At 45.6% G+C, this 5,506-nt stretch overlaps 1 pseudogene; it reads left to right on the top strand.

The window, feature by feature from the left end:
- Positions 1-973: 973 nt before the first annotated feature.
- On the top strand, positions 974-1,088 carry LOC136660854 (5S ribosomal RNA; annotated as a pseudogene).
- Positions 1,089-5,506: the final 4,418 nt, after the last annotated feature.

Raw genomic sequence — 5,506 nt, 5'->3', positions numbered from 1 at the left:
AGGTGGAATGACTTGGCTCAGCTTGTCAGCTGCTTCAAGGTCTCGCTGTTCACGGTGCTGGTGGCCTCGAGCTGGCGACCTTCGGATGTTATCTTCAGGCAAACGGAGGCTCTACCCTCTAGACCAAACCTCCTGCCCTCCTGTTTAGTTGGTATCACCCCCATCAACAGGTGTAAGTGAGTGAACATGGACTGCTGGTGAACATGAACTACTTCTAGTGGTACTTTGAATAGCTGATGTGAAGTGGTATGATGGCGGACAAATGTTGAGAAACACTGCACTAAGTTAATATGTTTGGGCATTGCAAAACCGGGATGTCACAACGGAAAAGCCCCTAATGCTCAGTGGTCATTCAGTGGACTTCAGCGACTGCACCTATGTCTGATGAGTGGGCTGAAGGGAAGTTACCCTCCCTAAAGGATGTTCTGGACCTGGGTAAGGGAAATCAGGCATTCTCAGAGATTTATTTCTTCTATTTTATGGCCTGTTCCATCACTCCCCAAACTTACCTCCATTGCAACACCCTCCATGCTGCAAACGCAGCACTCGGAACCCAGAAGTGAGTGGCAGTGACATGATGACATCATTACCAGGTACTTCCATGTTGAAGACCTTGGAGTGACCCTGAAAATGGTGGTGAGAGGCTCAGCACAGGTGAAAGAGGGCCCTTCCAGAGACAAAACCTTGCACATGGAGCCCACCAAGTCAAGCACCACCGTCTTCTGGGATGTGCCATGGTTACGCTGTTGGGTGGCAAGCAGCCTGCAGCACCCCTGTGCACTTGTCATGCCTGAGGGCACTGCAACACACACTTTGGAAACTCCTGAGCTAATCCCTTATATTCCTCTGATGTACGCTTTTGAGGTGAAATTCAAACAGAGCTGCCATATAGACACACATTCCTGTTAAGACAATGCAAAGGGCTCACATTGAGGGTCTCCACAACAACTCTCTGCTGAAAGCCAAAACATTAACTTGGAGGTTACCCTGCACATGCCTGATCTTGTCTGATCTCAGAAGCTAAGCAGGGTCAGGCCTGGTTAGTACTTGGATGGGAGACCACCTGGGAATACCGGGTGCTGTGGGTTTATACCATAGTCTTTTGAGACTGAAGGTTGCCAACCAACCCCCTTTCCCTTCATTGAGCATCTTCTAGCTTTAAAGCACCCATGGCTCTGGAACAGTATGAATTGCACTGTCTAGTGCAGCAGTTCCCAAACTGTGGGTCCGTGGCCCACCAATGGGGTCACAAACTAACTTTTGTTGGTTTGTGAAACCGACAGGGTCGATGAGACAGGCTGTGTGAATCAAGCGTTAAGCAGCCTGCTTCTTGGGGAGCACTGCTGCCCAATCACCACTATAGCCACAGATGCTTGAGTGGCTGGGAAAGTGAAATGTGGGTTCCGATGCTAAAACATATGGGGACTACTAATCTAGCGGATTCCATGCTTTTTTGAGTTTGCATTCTTCTAGCGCCTTCTTTCATATCATTCCCCTTGACTATAAATGCTGTCAGGGAATGGATGTTTATTGATCAGAGCGAAATACTTAAAAATCCTCCACCGAGTGCTCAAGACAGGAGGAACTTCCTCCTCCTTACCCGTTACCTTGATTCAGCATTTTCTCCTCTCCCCCCCCCCACTTAATTGCATTGCTACTTTTTATTGCGTTAACATTCTCCATCAGTGGTTTTTCTTTCTTTCCCCCTCCCCTCCCCATCTTAAATGTAGCATCTGCTTTTCTCCTCCATCGGTTTGGGTCCGCTAGTGAACTATTAATTTGCATTTTTCAGGCTTTAAGAAAATGCTTATGATTGGCAAAAGCTTTATGGAGTCCATTAAAGTTGAAGGAAATGGGTGCCATGGGGGATTAGTATCTATGCTCGGTTTGTAGAGAAATCTGCCTGTTTGGGCGTTCAGAGACAAATGCTGGTTAAATATTGTATGCGCAGGCTTCTCAAAGATGTCATCGTTTGGAGCAAATCTGCTGTCATCATTTTGATTAGTTTTGTGATGGGCTCTCTGTTTTCCTCTGGGTTAGTTGTTTTAAATTTACTTTCACTGTCTTAGCAGATAGTAACTAAGCTATTAATAAAGCCCGAACGTGTATCTGGCTGTTACGTTGCATGAAGCAACTCAGCGCAGTAGGGTTACCAGGTACAAAGGGGGACAGAGAGCCTATACCTTTAACCATTGCATAGAAGAGAGTATGTTGGCAGGTGCAGCTTTTTAAATCCTTCCATGTTCAGCTGCACCTGCCAAAATTCCCTCTTCTGCACCATGGTTAAAACTATAGGCACTCTGCCCCCCCTTTTGTATCAGGTAACCCTACTTGGCAGACACAATCTTTACAACATACATGATTGTAGCCAATCTCCTTATTCGGTTAAATCATGTGGCATAGAGTGCCGGAGACCATAGCATTCAAACTGTAGGTGGAAGTGCTGCATGTTCGGCTACTCTTCTGCATCAGAATCCATGGGAAATGATCATATCCTGACAATGACTCCTTTTTACCAGTGCTGGCCTGTTCGTGAAGCCACTTGAAGTGGTCACCTCGGGCCACAAATGGGGGTGTGCTCATCTCCACGCACCACTTGCTTCTGTTGATCCTAGATGGGAAAAGGAAGAAGAAAACAGAGCAAGAGAGGACATGTGGAACCGAGAAGACAGAAATGCTGGAATATCTCTGACACTCTAGTCCTCTCCTCTCTTCTCCGCTCTTCTTTGTTCCCCAGAGAGTGAGAGAAGGAACAGAGGTTGGCACATCACCAGGTAAGGAGGGCAGCATTTAGTATGCCGCCTCAGGCACCCAGAGATCTTGGGAAACCTCTGCATTTTTTTTCCTGACATAGGGTCCAATCCTATCCAACTTTCCAGCACCATGTAGCCACAATGCAGCCCTGAGATAGGGGAACAAATGTTCCCATACCTTGAGGAGGCCTTTGTGACTACCTTCCCACCATAGGATGCAGTGCACCCCCCATTGGCACCGCTATACCGGCCCTGGAAAATTGGATAGGATTGATCCTATAGTCATTTTTTTACACTTAGGGATTTTATTTTTTAACTGTGGACAAGTGTCCAAAATATTGCAAATCCTGCCATATTACAGTTTGGAAAGGTGCAGTTCTGAAGGATTGTCATTGTTAGTGATTTGGATGTTTGGATAGGCTTATTCCCTTTTGGTGCATCAGTAGAACTTACTTCCAAGGGCGCCTTGGATTTCAACCTTATCTGCTAATCCTAACAGGCCACTTCAGACACAGAAATTTTACAGTGCAGCCAAGAAATCATCACCAAAAGCATGGCAAGGGAATTTGAGCTGATCTCTGGTCCGCAAACTATGTCATCAAATATTTCCTGACCTCCCAGTGTTATTCTCTAACTGCATCCCATATAAACTTGTTGAAAACCTCCTTAACAGATCTGAGATGTTCTCACATGACCCTTATGTGATGCACTTTGACAGGAACACAATTTTTCTTAGGCTGGAACCAGAACTTTTATAGCAGAGCCTAAGAACCACCATCACAGATCAGACAGTTATAGAGCAGGCATACACAACTGGGGAATCTCAAGACCAAATACAGTCACCAGTCATACAGTGGCAATCCATTGGTACATATGTTCTTTTTTTTCCTGGTGAGAATCTGGTGGTGAGAATCTGGTGAGAATCTGGTAGGTCTCTTGGGGGTGGTTTGGATCTACACAGAGATTCCAGTGAAGCCTTTGGTGGGCTTCCATACAGTATATGGTTAGTGTGCTCCACTTGGCTTGGTGGGTTGTGAGTTCTGTTGGCCTTTCCCAGAGCGTAGCAATTAGTTTTGCATTGGGGAAGGGGAACCTACTTAGTGTCATTTCACATGTGATGAAAAGCAAACTATTCTCTCCATAAGCACCTTTATGAAGGCCCTCCAGCCATTGCCTGAGCATCCGCAGATACAGAAATCCAATGAGGATCTGGATGGGGGCTAACAAGCTGAAATTAAATCCGGATAAGACAGAGGCTCTCCTGGTTCGGAAATCCTCAATGCAGGTGCTGGATTATCAGCTTGCTCTGAATGGGGTTGCACTCCCTCTGAAGGAGCAGGTCCACAGCTTGGGGGTCCACCTGGACTCGCAGCTGCTCCTGGATTCCCAGGTGGCGGCTGTGGCTAGGGGGGCCTTTGCTCAGCTTCGGCTGGTGCGCCAGCTGCGTCCGTACTTGGATCGTGCAGACCTGGCCACGGTGATCCATGCCACGGTGACATCGAGGTTAGATTATTGTAACGCGCTTTATGTGGGGCTGCCCCTGAAGACGGTTCGGAAACTGCAATTAGTGCAGAATGCGGCGGCCCGTGTGGTCACTGGAGCTAGGCGGTTTGACTCTGTCAGCCCGCTTCTCCGGGGGCTACATTGGCTGCCCATTCGTTTCCGGGCCCAATTCAAGGTGCTGGTTTTGACCTTTAAAGCCCTATACTGCTCTGGGCCAGGTTATCTTAGAGATCGCCTACTTCCGTACAATCCGGCTCGTCCTCTCAGGTCATCAGAGAAGGCCTTTTTACAAGTGCCGCCGCCTAAGGAGGTACGTGGGGCGGCGGCAAGAAATAGGGCCTTCTCAGTACTGGCACCAACGTTGTGGAACTCCCTTCCCCTTGACTTGAGAATGGCTCCCTCTCTTGAGACCTTTCGGCGAGGCCTGAAGACCTTGTTGTTTAACCAAGCCTTCTGACATTATGGCCTTTTTAACATCTTTTATATATCTTTTAGTTGCTTTTTTACAGGCCCAATTCCTCTAAGAACTGCTGTTTTATGCTCTTTTATTCTGACTCTTCTGACTACTGTTTTTATGGGTTCTGCTAATGTGTTTTTTAATATGTTTTTATCTGTTTGTGAAATTATGTTTTAATCTGTTTTATATGTTGTTAGCCACCCTGGGTCCCTTTTTGGGAGAAGGGCGGGATAAAAATAAAGTTTTATTATTATTATTATTATTATTATTATTATTATTATTATTATTAAATCTGCAGTGCTGAGCAGATAAGGAGAGCCCACTGTTATTAAACAGAGAAATTTCTGTCTGCTAAGCATGGACCCCTCTGTTAACTGATTGGAACAGAACCAACTCTTAAAAAAAAAAAAAAAACAATTATTAACTGCAGACCCAACATTAAGTCTAAGAAGTGATTTGATTTCATTCCCAACCTGGCATGACTTCTCTTTTTTTTATGGGATGACTGTTCAAAGAGAGAACATTATGAAACCATTACCAATCCTTCAGAATGGACACTTCCCCTTATAATTTACGTGCAATTTGAAATTGAAAAATGTTCCATTCAAAATAACTCGTTACTGAAAAAAATGATTACATATGAATGAGCAAAAAGAGGTGGAAATAACGAATGGTAAGTAGGACTGGATCCAATCATACTATCGGGCTTCACCATGCCGATAACGAGAAGAAGATGATCTTCGCTCCCTTATAGAATTTGCTGTAATTGTTAACTGTCGTACATCCCAGGGCT

Source organism: Tiliqua scincoides, chromosome 9 (assembly GCF_035046505.1).
Source record: "Tiliqua scincoides isolate rTilSci1 chromosome 9, rTilSci1.hap2, whole genome shotgun sequence".
Lineage (NCBI taxonomy): Eukaryota > Metazoa > Chordata > Lepidosauria > Squamata > Scincidae > Tiliqua > Tiliqua scincoides.
Note: the sequence above shows the minus strand (reverse complement) of the source record. Positions and strands in the feature narration are given on the sequence as shown.